A 15,848-nucleotide genomic window follows, 5' to 3' on the forward strand; every position below is an offset into this window, starting at 1 on the left:
GCTGTAGTGCCTCAGTTCAAGCAGCACATGACGTGAACCAATCTTTTTTTTTATTTACTAGTTAATTCATTTAAATAAGCATGAATTAACATCAGAAGGTGTCTTGCTTCAACAGTGGAAAGACATCAATACACAACATTTTTCACATTCAAGTCCACCGACATTAATCTACTTTCCTGTCTGGTTTGTTTGTCAGACAAAAATGGCAGATTAGCCGTTATGATTGGTTAGGCTGCCTGTCAATCAAACTCTTTGCGAAGGGTCCATTCTGATGGCAAATGTTGTGACCATTTCTATAATGAATGTAAAACAACAAATAACATAAAACATAGTCACATCTTTTCTCTTTGGCTAGGACTAGGTATCGAGTTCGAAACTTTTTAGGCACGACCGAATTGCCTTGATACCATCGAGTATTGAAAAATGTCTTGTCATTTGGTACCAAATTGGAGATAATCTCATTAATGTCAGTGAGCCATTAAACATACAGCATGTTTGATGCATCTGGTTTAAGGAAAATGCATTACATAACCATTCATGCACATTATTGCATCATGTTACATAAGACAATATATTTTTATACTACACCTGCCTAAAATTTCTCACGTAAAAATAAGGATTCTTTCTGAGCTATGCATTTTAAAACAAAAACACACTAGTGTGAATGTAGCCTAAAAAACTGAAAACTGTTTAAATTTTATTAAAACTATTTGCACTGATTTATTGTATTGGCAATAAAATTTTGTTCCTTATATTTTTCTTTCTTAAGTGGCTCAGGAGTTGAATCTTTAAGTCTGTAAAAATAAAACGAAATATTTTTCAGTTGTAATGTAATGTTTTTAAAACTGATTTTTATCAAAAAAAAAAAAAAAAAAAAAAAAAGGATTGTTCAGGAACCAGTGTCATTATTGGTATCAAATTGGTATTTTCATTGCGTTAGCAGTGCAAAAGGTTGTGGGTTCGATTCCCAAGGAACATGTTATACAAACATTTTTTTAAGCATGAATGCATTGTAAGTCACTTTGGATAAAAGCATCTGCTAAATGCATAAAATTTAATTTTATAAATTAAATTTTTTTAATGATACCCAGGCCTATCTTTGGCTCATAAGAGCATTTCCTTCAAGAAACATACTTCACTGGTTACGCTGTATGTGTCTGATTCACTAAAGAGATCCTTTAGTCATTTGTCATGAAGAGAGTCCTTTACTTGAGATTTGCATTTTACTGGTGGTACTGTTTCTGATTAACTAAAAAGAACTAGATCATGTGAGTCTGTTATTTCAGAATCAAACTTTACTGATTGAACTGTATGTTTTTGATTCACTAAACCAAGCCAAATCATAAGAATAATTTACTTTCAAAACAGACTTCACTGGTCGCACTGTATTTTTTGTGCTAAATGGAAATGCAGAATTTAATGTCAATGTCAAAATCACTTGGTTCTGTTGTTTTATTGAAGTCATTCTTGGTTCCCAACCCTACACCTCTATCAATCCTTCTCACATTTTAGCTTATCAAACCCAAGTCACATGTCACACTGTAGGACTCCCTCAATCTCATTTAATCTCTTACATTTTTCAGAGAATTAGACATGTCCATGCAGAACATGGATGAAAGTTTTCTTCTCTTCCTCTAAAGGAAGAATTTTTGTCAATCCCATTATATATGTTTCCCAGCAGACTCCTGTGTTTAACTTGTAGTTTATCTTGTCATTCAGCTTCCAACTACAGTCTTATTTTTTAAAGTTCACTTTAGAGGGGTTCTTATTAGTACTAAATGTTCATCAAAACTCTAAAGTGGAGTAAATGTTGGTTAAACTTTTAGATGAAACAATTTTAGATGTTGGAGCAAATTATTTGGAGACTCATATGTCAAACCTGGGATTTGATTCAAATGAAGTACATGAAATAATAATATACTATTTTAAAGTGTCTGAAAATGCATAAATGCAACATCTATGACTGGTTTTGTTTTTGTAGTTTATTTGTTCTCTTGGTTCATGCTAAATGAAAATATGTTGGATGAACATACATTTAGTGACTCCATTCCCTTATATAAAACTCTCTCCACACCCTTCTAATAGTCACTTTCTTTCAGTATCTCGGTTCAGAAGGAGTGTATAGGGGACTGGGGACTGAGTTTTGCCAGCCCTCATAATTCAATGTTAAGCTTATCATGGCTGAGTGGCTTTTTATCCAGGACTTGTTCACAGTCGGCGCTGTTTCTAATCCTCTCCACACGTAGGTCTGCGTCCCCTCAATGTGCGTTTCTTTCCGAGGAAATTTCCATAGCAATACCACAGTAGTGCAGGGTGTTCCATATGAAAAGTGTCAGAATGAAACAGAGAAGTAGCATGGTGGAGAACAGAATTTTATAATAATTTGATTAAAAATAACAACAATGTGTGCTATGTTTATTTTAATGATAATTTGAATAAGTAAATTAAGTAAATATGTGATATATTGATTATGAGCTGTTTGAATATTTCAAATATGAGGCGAGATGACAGTGTAAAAGGATTTAAATGTGTGGAGGCAACAATAATATGACTGTTTACTGAATCACATCCTGTTTAATTTGAATGGCATGACAAAGTGAAAGAAAGGCAATAAGAGGGAGAGAAATAAAGAGTGTCTCTATAGTGATATCACATTTGCCATTAAGTTTGTCATATCTGGTAAACTTCAAAATCATACCAAACAAATTATGGATTTGTTATAATATTTGATATATTCAGCATCCATGTAGCACCTGCTCAGAATGAGGTTTTTGAGGTTCAAATCTATTGACATTAGGGCTGCCCCCGACTAAAATCAATTCTAGTTGACTACTAGTAGTTATAAATTTTAAGCATTAGTCAACTAATTTATTTTATTTATTAATAAACAATTAAACATTTATTAATAAACAATTAAAATTATATTGAGCCTTTAATTACCAACATAGCCTATAAGCTCTTGAGAACACATATAAAGCTTGCCACAGTGCACCACTGAAGAAGGGGATAGAGATGTCATGTTGGTTACCGACAAATTGGGATCCCTACCGAAGCACCATGGATGCTGCCTCTTCCAGTGTCTTGTTACAATCGGAGGTGATTGTAAGCCTCTTGGAAATTATCAGGAAGTCAGCCGGGGAAACACAGGCTCTGAGACTATACCGTGGACTTTACACATATGGAATCCACGTAGATCTCTACATATGGTACCCAGCCCTCTACCAGTTCTCACAGATTCATCGAGAGACCGGGCACCGCAGCTCTACAATTATCTGTCAGCAAGGTGCCTCAAGCCAGCGCTAGTAGAATGTGAGCGGACCGAAGAGAGGTCTGAGTCTGAGTTGCAGTGCAATGCTTACCTGGTTCCATGGTTTGGCAGAAGGTGCGTGAGTAGGGCCTTTGATGATGCTCTCGAATCAAGTGTGGTCTGGTATTGGTCTGTCCGCAACTCTTCATGCCATCTTGGGACCCAGAGACAGAGAAAACTGCTCTTTTGTCAAGATCTTTGGAAACATAAGACTCTCTACCTGACCCTCCTCCGGGAGAGAAAGAGGAGCATTCACCATCTCCCGTCGAGCAGTTCCCCCTCTTTCTGGGTTGCCTGTCCCAGGGCCTCTTGCTCTTCGGCTTACCTCCAGGTTTGATTGGAGCCTGGATGGCCAAGGCAGCCTGCCTATGCCCAGCTCCATGGCACTGCCTGCATGGAGACTGCTGTGGATGCGGCACAGGAGCAAAGGTTGATGCAGAGGGCACTCTGCGATGAGCAGGCTGGGGAGCTGTGGACGGGTGGAGGTAGCTTCTGCCCATTGGGGCAGGATGTGTCGAATCACCTCAGTCTAGAAGAAAGGACAGTGCAAGCTACCACCGAGAAACCAGTCTTCCAACCTTTAAAAAGACACACCTGTGAATGCTCTTTTAGGAAAAAAGCTCTTTAAGCGTGCAGAAGTGCACAGGGGGGATGGCCACCTGCAACACAAACAGGGGGTAGAGCAGCCTAATGTGTGCAACCCACTCGACACGGGAAACCACCACCACTGAAGCGCTGTACCGCCAACACCAAGTGCTCCAAAGAGCACGCTCTACTCATTCAGTCTTCTTCACTCAGTAGAGTAGTCAGGAGCAGAATGATGTGATCGCTTGGCTCCGAAGCAAAAACCTGAGTATATGTTGCACCTGCTGCCTAGTTATACTCAGCTGGATACAAATGTGCATTGGCTCATTTAGTTTACATTCTAAACGGATTTCAAGCTTCTTCTAGACAACTAATGTTAAGTCAACTATTAGGGACAGCCCTAATTGTCATATTTACTAGGATGTAGATTCAGAATTAATGTATAAAAATAATAAATACACTTTTTGGAGTATTGCTTGTGCACAATGCACATTTCTTAATATTAAGCCTTAAATATGTTTTACTGTCACTATTGATGCATGATCTTTGAATAATATCTGTCTTTAAATGCAAGATAATTAAAGTGTACCTGAAGTATACTTGCAATACCTCCACTTTTGCACAATCAAATATACTTCAGTATAGTTGGACTTCAGCACTGCTTCCCCACATAATTAAAGTGCATTAAGTACAAAATTAGTCATTCCAATTTTCCTGTCTATTATTTTAGCTTTCTGTTCATAAAGAAACTTGGAAAAACTGCATTTCAGTTTTTACAAAAAGCAGCACAACTTTTTTAACATTGATAAAAATATATATTTCTTGAGCACCAGATCAGCATATAAGAATGTTTTCTTGAGACACCAAAAACTGACTACATACCAAATAAATAAATGCATGTTGAACTATTGATTTGAGTTTCATTTATTGTTATGTGAGTAGAAAGACCAGAGTTACATGAGGGATGTGATTAGCTTGGACTAACAGTGAAGTTTTCTGATTTTATGTATATTTATTGCAGTATATGTATGTGTAAAATGAAATGGTAGAGGCCATATTAAATACAATACAGAGAGGTCAGAGCATCACACATCTTTCTTATATGAAACACACATGAGAAATGACGAGGCCAGTAATAGTTAAACTTTTGACCTCTGTAACGGTTAAATGTGGCCTGCAACCTGTGAGTATTAATGCATCAGGATATTTCTCAAGTATAATGTAGGCCTGCTTTTGTATCCATAGCAACAAGTCTTAATGGACTGTTATCCTGCAGATGTCACAAGGGTGATGTTTGCCATATAGTTCAATCTTGATGCTTTGACTGTGGCCTAATTGAGTCATTTCCCTCACAATGCTTACTCTTGATCCTTCAATGCTAAATATATATATATATATATATATATATATATATATATATATATATATATATATATATATATATATATATATATAGTTAGCTTTAAAAAATATATTTAAATTAAAGGGGTCATTAGATGCCCATTTTCTACAAGTTGATGCGATTCTTTAGGGTCTTAATGAAAAGTCTGTAACATAAGCACTATTCGGACGGGACTAGTTTTCTAAACTACGTTTGAGTTTCGATTCTTACCACCTGACGTCTGTGATTTTCATGTACCAATTCGGACGGGACTTACATCTCCGTGTTTATTACAGAGGTGGGAGGGTCTGTATTGTGCATCTGGGCGTCACAGAGATCACGCGCTCTGTTTGCGTGCATTGCATTCATTCAGAATGATTGTTAGTATTATTACACAATAAATACTAAATGGCTAGTATAACAAAACCATGTTAATGTGTGGTTCCTTTAATTTGACTTGGTTTCCTTTTTTTATTTTATTAAATGTAATTAAAACATTATGTAACTGAGTGCATAAATGAACGTGAGTAATCTAACCTGATGCTGATATTACAATAGCCAGTATTAACAATTTACTTGATCTTTTTTTTTTTTTAATTATTATTATTTCTTTGTCGGTAAGCAAATATATCAAACATGCGCGTGGTAAGAGCATTTATGGTAATTCACGTTGGCCAAAACACACAAGGAAACGCGTTGTGAAATAAAATATCCCCAGCAATCACAGACATTCGCATTCGGACGGGATTAGTTTTCTCAGAGGATCACTGAGTTTGCTGAAAAACAGTAGGTCATTTGCTCTGGAATTATCACAGAGGTTGTGTGAGAAAAACACAGACGTGGCAGATTCGGACGGGATTAAAATCACCAAGTACGTCTGTGAAACACTTATTTCTCTAACGACCCCCTGTAAAACTAGTCCCGTCCGAATAGGGCTATAGTTTGGTTAAAATTTCTCAATGGTAGTGTAAAACAACTCCTTTTGTACCCTGTCAAAAACAGCTCTTTTCAGAGCAAGTCTTTTTGTAGCATTTCCCTTTAAATGCAAATGAGCTCTGCTGACCCCGCCCATCTCTTCTAGCCACTCTCAGAAAGACGGTTTACTTTAGCCGCATTCGTCATGAAACTTGCTAATTATCACATTATTAGGAAAGGCGATTTGCAGAGATTCATTAAAAAAAACCTTATACTCACTTCCTTTTGGTGAAGCTGGATCACGAATAATTCGCACAAACAGACACATTTAGGTAGATCGGGGGTGCATTCCCTTCAAAAACAAAGGTAATCCACTGCGGCTAGGATGTCAGGAGTAAATGACAACTGTTATGTTCATTATTACATCCAACAACAAAACACCTCAATCACTTAGGAAACATTCTTGTCTAAATTTACTCCGGTGGTGGAACAATGGTGGACTGATGACAGCTCACTCAGGGCGGATTTAAGGTAAGACACCAGTCCCGTACTGTCAATCAAACTATCGTGGGAGGGGCCTGTCTGTGTGACATCAGAAAGACAGGTATCTGAGATCGGCTCGATTTGAGAAAGGTGTAACATTTTTAATAGATTAAAAACAAAACACTGGGTGGATTTTTTATCATTATAGGGTGGTTGTTTACACACTGCCAACACACATTTCAGTTCAAACTTGTAAAAGTGCGTGTAGCACCTGATGACCCCTTTAAGGATGGAGCTTTAAATTGAATGTTATGTAATTATAGTGAATTTGATTTTCATGCACTAAACTCTTTCAACAACACCTTCTGTACTCAACATTAATTCACAATCTGTAGGCATATTTTGTAGGTGCTATATCAAAACAACTTTTTGTAGCAGGTGCTAAAACTGATAATTGAACTGATCATTTTAGATCAAAGCTTAAGACAGCATACTCAGAGATTCGTCCAAATTCATTTAAAAATCAGTAAGCATTTTGAACAAGATGTTCTGTGAGATACTGTGTAGTGCAGCTGTGCCTTTAAAACTTTAAAACTGTCTAAAAAATAGATGATTGTCAAGATTCACTCATGTACTTTACTTTGCATTGCATTTATTCATGTAGTATGACTAGAGTGTGTACATCTTTACACTCTATGTAATTTTCTTTTCATAAAAATAGTTTTCTTTTAAATTGTAAAAACATTTTCTGTTAGACTTAGTGTATTGTACATGAGAACATAAAAAACATGCTTTCCTTGACTGGGTTCTAGTGACACATCTATTTTCTATTAATGTGTTCTAGTTTTGATAAATCAGAATCAGAATCAGAATCAGAAAGAGCTTTATTGCCAAGTATGTTTGCGCATACAAGGAATTTGTTTTAGTGACATAAGCTTCCAATACAGAGAGACACCAACACACAGACAAAAAAAAAATAAAAGGTAGCCAAATAAATAAGTGTATAAACAATTGTGCTATAAATGATAATGGGATAGGATTGAAAAAGATGCAGGGATGTACTAGGATGGAGGGGTAACAAATAAATATAAGGAGTTGCAATTTTGTTTGCATAAGCATAAGTGGGGAACATTTAAATATTCATAAACCCATTTTTGAACCATTAATTGCAGTTGTCACAAAACTAGTGTTGATGACTTTAATTCATCTTTTATTGAAATTACACAAATTACTTTCATTTAAATGGAGTTCGTTTGTTGTAATTAAAAATAGTGTTTTTAACTAAACGCAACATTTTACAAATATTTATGTAAAATCAAATCATTTTGTTGTTCAATTAACATCATATACACCCATTAAAAAACACACCTGGTGGTCACTTGAAATAAATATGGTGAGCTAAACATTTCAGAATCATAATGAGCTTTTTTGCCAGGTATGTTTACACATACAAAGAATTTGTTTTCATGACAGAAGCTTCCACAGAGCAACAGAAGGACAGTGACAGGACAAAAACACAGATAATAAAAGAATAAAAATATAGAACAAGTAGATAGGGAATAACAATATACAGATTGACAATTGTATGCACAGGTATATTACAATAGACAGTTTTGTATGTACACATATACGTATTATGTGCAAACTCAAAAAGTAAACTTTGTGTGGTAGATGTACAAATAGTGTGGTGGGTTCCACAATTGTTTTCAAGTGTTCATAAGATGGATTGCCTGAGGGAAGAAACTGTTCCAGTGTCTGGCCGTTCTGGTCCGCAGTGCCCTGTAGCGCAGACCAGATGGCAACAGTTCAATGATGGAGAGTGCTGGATGTGATTTTCTTTCAGAGTGTCTCCATAGTGATTTTGCCAGCCCTTTTGCTCACTCTAGATAAGTACAGTTATCGGAAAGTAGGGAGGGTAGTACCAATGGTTCGCTTAGCAGTCAGGACTATCCGACATAGTCTTCTGAGGTCAGATTTGGTAGCTGAGCTGAACCAAACAGTTATAGAAATGCAGAGGACAGATTCAATGATGGCGGAGTAGAACTGTTTCAGCAGCTCCTGTGGCAGGTTGTACTTCCTCAGCTGGTGAAGGAAGTACAACCTCTGCTGGGCTTTTTTCACAATGGAGTCAATGTGAGTGTCCCAATTCTTTTCCTGAGAGAAAGTGGTGCCATGGAACCTGAAGTGCTCCACTGTCATTACAGTGTCCACTGTCATTAAAGTCCATGATCATCTCCACAGTTTTGAGTGTGTTAAACCCTAGGTTGTTAAGACTGTCCCACACAGATAGCTCTTTAACCTGCCTGTAAGCAAACTCGGCACCATCCTGAATGAGGCTGATAAGTATGCTGTTGTCTGCAAATTTTAGGAGCTTGACAGAGGGGTCCTTTGAAGTGCAGTTGTTCGGTAGATTGAGAATAGCAGTGGGAAGAGGATGCAACCCTGAGGGGCACCAGAGCTGATCGTATAAGTGCTGGATGATCATTTTCCCAGCCTCACTGGCTTAGTTAGTTTGGGCAGGAAAAGGTTTGGGATGATCGTGTTGAAAGCCAAAGTGAAGTCCACAAACAGGATCCTCACACAAGAATCCTCCCTGGTCTGTCTAGATGTTGCAGAACATAATGCAGGCCCATATTGACTGCATCATCCACAGACCTGTTTGCTCTGTAGGCAAACTGAAGAGGATCCAGCAAGGGTCCAGTAATGTCCTTCAGGTGGGCCAGCACCAGTTCTTCAAATTAGTTCATGACTACAGATGCTAGAGCCACAGGCATGTAGTCATTTAGTAAATTTGGGTTTCTTTGGGATGGGGATGATTTGTGGAGTGTTTGAAACATGAAGAGACTTCACACAGCTCCAGTGATCTGTTGAAGATCTGTGTGAAGATGGGGGCCAGCTGGTCAGTACCAGTGTATGTTGTATGAACCAGACATTTCTATTGAAAACTAATTTAGATTCATACACATGAAATAGTAATAATTGTATATATGCCGTACTTGAACAAAACCATTATGTGTTATAAATATGAACACATCTGTATTATTTGAATTAAAAACTCTTTGGCTTTAACTGAATTCACCGAATTCACTGTGTTTAACACAGCTGTGTGAAATCACTTGACATGGTGTAAGGTAATTTGTACATTTATTGAGATCGCTGAATGACGTTCACCCACTGATAACCCACATAAGAACATTAGTCATAAGTTTAGCAGTTTATAATGCTACGGGTTCTCACAAAACATAATCAATAAAATGTTCTGTTTAGCTAATTGTGTAAATTATTAAAGTTAAATTTTTTTTACAGTACCCTGAAAAAATCGATATACATAAATAGTTAAGAAAAAAAAAATTATATATAAGATAAAATAAAACCCCATTACAAATACTGAGAGGTTGTCAGAATTGGTTGGCATAAGTTCATCACAGATGTCTGTATTATACATGTGTTTTCTGAATGTTTGTTTCACCACAAATATTTAACCATGGCGAATTTTGAATGGTTAGTCATGGACATAACTCGTGAAAGTACATTTAAAAAGTTGTCAATATGTTTGTCTGTTGTATGTCAGTGGTATTCTGGCACAGAACACAGTAATTATCATGTGATGTCATTGGTTCAGATGCATCATAGGGGTAAAGTGGGTGGACAGGGGTGTACATTATGTGCTCTTGCCTCAGGAGAAGTCAGAGGTCACTGCTCTCTTGACACTTAGTCATTTCTGACCATATGTTTAATGCACTAAATAGGACTGCAGGACATACTCAAAAGGTATACTCAAGGACTGTAAAATCAGTTTCTGAATTTGGTGCTTTCTGAAATACATATTCGGTTATGCCTCTTTTTGTTCTTTCAGCTCCATTGCAATGATTAAAAATTATTTAATAACATTAACATTTTTCCCCATTTTCCATTGTGCTGAAAAGAGTGGAAATTAAAGATAATATTGATTTTTCTTTCTTTCTTTTCTTTTTGTAATATGAAGCATTCATTTAATCAGATATTATACTTGAAATGCATGTGTGAAATGCATTCACCGTTTGGAATGGAATTTGAACACTGTCTCTAAATAATATCATGAAACTGAAAAGAACATTTAAAAAAATGTAGTGTCGTCACAAATCATAGTGTTTCAGAATTCCTGACTCTCACACAGTTGATGCTGTGTGTGTTCTCGGAGCTGAAAGAAATATAAATCTCTTTTACCATTTCTATATTCAATTGTAAATTCAAGCAATGGTTTTATAAAGCAACTATTTACATTTTTGTTATCAAAAGTAACTAAAAGCGCATAGAAAGTGTACTTTTTTATAATTCTGTGCTTGCTCTGAGTTTCTAGCAGTTGAGCTACAGAAACGATTCCCCTTTATTGTGACAAAAACAGCTTTGAAAGAAATATTAATGTCTTATACCTCATTCACTATCTGTTAGATGGCATAGTATCATTAACAAAAGCTATACAAATACTAAGGAATCAAATTTTACTGCATAAATTAGGAATCCTCCTGACATTTAGCTATTTAAAATGTGGTCATTTGAAATAGTAAAAATAGATTAGCATATTTAAAAGAGAGGTGGAGTGAAGATACAGTAAGAGGGGTGAAGGGGTGAGACAGATCAACACAGACAGATGAAACACAATTACATTTGTTAGTGCTGTGGCAAGTGTTTGCATTTGTTAGAGGTGAAATGGCTGTGGTGATAATGACAATGATGGTGCTTAAGCTTGTGCGTGTGTGTGTGTGTGTGTGTGTGAGAGTGTCAGGCTGTGAAAATCTTTCTTCATGGCAAGCCTATTTATTGCAAATGACTTGGAAACTATATAGACCTACAAGCTTAACCAATTTGAACAAACATGTAAATCTGTTTGATTACAGTGTCTACACAGTGGAAGACAAACAGATACAAAATCATATTGAATTCTATTGTGTTTATTTGAAAGCTTGTGTAGTGTCCACAGATTGGTTCTCTTTTGGTATTGCAAGTTCTATAAAAAAGATGTATTTGATTTAAAATAAGAAAAAAAAAATTGAAAATGTAATTATAGTCAGGTTAATGTTATAGTAAATAATTCTAATTCTTAAAGATATTTACAAGAAAGATTTCATTAAATGCTGTTGTTTTGAACTTTCTATTCTTCAAAGAATCCTTAAAAAAAAAAAGGCAGCAGACCTGTTTTCAACATAGTTACTAAATATAAATGTTCCTTGAGCACCAAATCAGCACATTAGAATGATTTCTGAAGGATCATGTGACACCGAAGACTGGAGTGATGATGCTGAGAATTCAGCTTTGTAATAATTTGGAATAATCACAGGAATAATTAACATTTTTAAAAACATATTCAAATGATTTTGAATTATAACAATATTTCATAAGATTACAGTTTTTACTGTAGTTTAGATCAAATAAATAGTGAACTTAAGAGACTTTCAAAAACATTGAGTGTATAGATAAAAACAGTTTATAGATTAAAAAAAAAGTTTTTAGATGTAATTGAATTCCTTTCAACTTGATTAGCTTCAGTTTGTCAGGTTGAAAATTCAATGTTAACGTAAAAAAAGAAAGATGATTCTATAAAGGCAGCACAATTTCTTCTGAATTATCTGCTGTAGTTTCGTTGTTTTTAGGAAGGTCTCCCCTCTCTGGCCCCTTTGTTGAAAGCTTTTCATTCTCTTCATATTTTTTTCCCCTTTCTCATATGCCTAAAATCCTTTTTGTACCACAGTTGACTGAACAGCTTTATAATTTGGCCAAATAACTCCATTACTTTCCTTCTATCTCTTCATCATCCTTTCATAATCTGTATGTTTTTTTTCTCCAACTTCTCTTCTCCTTCTTCTCAGTAGTTCATTTTTAAAGTGTCCTCTACTGTGCTAATCTGCAGGAGACAGGTTTTCCCCTATTGTGTATGCATTCACTTTCTTTTCTTCTTTACTTTCTTTTTCCATTGTTTTCTTTCTCTTATATTTCTCATATTTACTTTTTTTCATTCTGTGCTTTAATATTGCTCGCACACACGCTTTTTCTATATTTAACCATGTCTAAATTCATTGTGGCATCCCAAATCCTTTGTTTTTTCTTTGAAAATTGGAACGTTAAATATTTGACTTTAAAGAGCTTTCTGTTTTAAACAAAACAGAAAGAGCTAAACTAATAGACGAGTGCACCTGTGCAGTCCAACACTGCCTTTGGGGCCCTGGCAAAGTCTTGGCGGGTTGCCATAGTAACCCTGACCACCAACAAAATGCCAGGTGTCTGAAGACATACTGCTGGCGCCACTGGGTCTCCGGCCCCCCCTGCATGGGCTGTCTCACTCTACACTCTTCCCATGATGCCTCCTTGTCTCATAGAGGGCAGATAGGCAGGGGACTGAGGAAAGTTTAACTTACTGAACTTTCCTTTTCATGAAAAGGGAATTATTATTGCAATGAGAATTTTTTTTTTTGATATATCAAAATGAGACGTCAAAGTTTGTTGTCTTCGATTGGCATTACAGTATTCAATTTTTGGCATCAGTTCTCTCTCTCGCCAGCAGCTTATTAGCAAATTCCCCATGCCATCTTCCTGTGGCTAGCTTGAGGTCATCATTAAGCAGCTGACAAATTAGGCTGACACCTCCCGTCCAGGGCGACTGTGGGCTGTCTGCAGCATCTTTACTTCATGACTGTCACCCTCTCTCTCTCTTGGACTCGATCCTTTCGTTCTCTTCTCTTCCCGCTCTCCTTGTTTTCTGAGATCTCCTACAGTCCGAACTGGCCAAAGGCGTTTAGTTGGCGGCTCTCCACGTGGCACAAAAGCGCCGCGGCATTCCTTCTGTCTGTGGTTAATCTGTAGTGTCAGCTTGCTTTGGCCGGGCCGCACTGAAGCACAGGGAATATTAAAAAGCCCAGCGGCAGAATTCCTCTGGAGCAAAGATGAGGAGGGTGAAAGAGCTGGAAGGAGGGAGAGAGTGAGGTCAATTAAGGTTGGGTGGTACAGCCAACAGCAAAGCGTGAAGTTTCAATCACGAGTTGGAGGAGTGGAAAGATGACAATAGATGCATTTGAAACTGTATTTTTAGATACTCAGTTTACTTAAGTGTTCCAGTGAAGCTAATTAATTTTCAAAAGTTTCATGATCCATATTACATGTAATCTTGTGACAGGTGTTATAACTTAAATCTTCATGAATTATTAGCATTAAAAACTCATTTTAGACTAATGTCAAATGGTAGGACACTGCAGTTAAACTGCAGGACGCTTCACATTATATTTTCACACATGGTCTCCAGTGTACACACATAAAAAGCATGAATTTGGCTTTTGGATGCATATTAATGCTGAAAATGTCCTTTTCTAATACGTGGGAGGTGTCACGATGCAGGAATTAATGAATCAACATGGAATTGATAACAAATAAACTAATATATATATATATATATATGTGTGTGTGTGTGTGTATTGTAATTACTAGTAAAAGGTACATCTTGACCCTGGGTTTTTTCTTCTTTTTTTTACTATTTTAAGCAATCATTTCAAGGATCTTCCAAAATTAGCCAATTTGAAAAGGGCTTTTGTGACTAATTGGTATTCAGTAATTTTCCATTTTAGGTTGCTATGTAAATACATGATTAATCATTTGAGAAGATCTTATTTTGATATTGTCAGTATTTTTTATACATTTATTTATTTTTAGTTCATGATGAACACATTTCCACATTTAAGATTAATATTTTTGTACAGAAATAAAAGTGTGGTATCCATCCAAATAATGAACATGTAAGAAAAAATATATTTTGGTTGTTTTCTTAGATAAAAGTAAAGTGGCATATGTTAACATGAAGAAATGCAATTATTTATTCTCAAAAACTATCATTTTGAAAGAAGATTAATATTCAACCGACATTTTTCCATTAAAGTTAGGTTGGCCACTTTTACAATGGACAAGTTCTGTAAGACACTTTAAGAAGAATGTTATATTTCTGTAGAAGGGATATGTAAAATTATCAGTTAAACAAATTAGAAATGACCTGAGATGACGAGATTGAAATCACTATTATGCTTGACCACCTACTACTGAAGTAAAAGTTTCCATGTAATAATTGAAAAGATTTGCAGGACAAAACCAAATGTCTAGTTTAACTACTGCATTATATTTTGATTTGTAAACAGGTTTATAGATGTTAAATTACAGAATTCACATCATCGACAAATACTTAAAACATATATTTCAGATAAGTGCAAAAGTGACTAACATGTACTTTTTTTTTAGCAGTTTTTTTGTTTGTTTGAAGATTTCAAATAAAATGTTATATCTGTTTACCTTTTGGATTTAAAAGTGAAAAATAAACACATTCTGTCATCATTTACTTCATATTTTATCTGATATTTTGATATCTTGAATCGAATGCATTGACATTCATACATTTTTAATGTCCCAATACTTTTTTGCTCTGCTGTATGTCTGATTTATGTTTTTGACCTAAAATTTTGTGCTTAGTTCCAGGCAGTGTGTAGTTTGTGTAAGGTAACTGTGTGTGTGTGTGTGTGTGTGTGTGTGTGTGTGTGTGTGTGTAAGAGATTGGCGGGATGTTTGCTCCACAACGGCTGCCTGCGCAGAACCTCTCCCAGGGTCAGCGAGTGCATGCTGTTACCCAGAATCCCTCAGAATAGTCCTTCAGCGAAACGAAAAACATGCTGCTCCTTTAAGAGCATGAAACAGGAGCCAGCTGTGTGCCCCTACCAGAGACACACAGTCAGCCAAGAGAGAGGGAGAGGTGGGGGGTGGAGGAAGAGTTGAGGAGAGCAGAACAGAGCAGAGAGGGGTGGGAAGGATAGAGAGCTACAGCAAGAGTGAGACGAAGGTAATGTAGAAAAAGAGGAAGAAGCCAGAGATGAGAGGGGAAAAACATGGGGAAGACGGAGAATGAGCGGGAATCTGAAAGGAACCAGCAGGGGTTGAAATACAGAGCGCAATGGCAGAACAGAGAGAACTTCTCCTCCGTAAAGCTGCGCAGTTCCCATTATTCGTATTGTGATATTACGGGTGTCTGTTTGTCGTGCTGAAAGGAAACAAGGAGAAAAAAGGTTGCTAGGAGAAAAAAGGTGCAGGCCTCTCTTATTGGCTATGAGAAGTAGCTCCATTATCCAATCAGAGAGCTCTGGTATCAGCGAGAGAGAGAGAAAGAGCCACACT

This window comes from Carassius auratus, chromosome 30 (genome assembly GCF_003368295.1).
Source record: "Carassius auratus strain Wakin chromosome 30, ASM336829v1, whole genome shotgun sequence".
In the NCBI taxonomy this organism is placed as follows: Eukaryota; Metazoa; Chordata; class Actinopteri; order Cypriniformes; family Cyprinidae; genus Carassius; species Carassius auratus.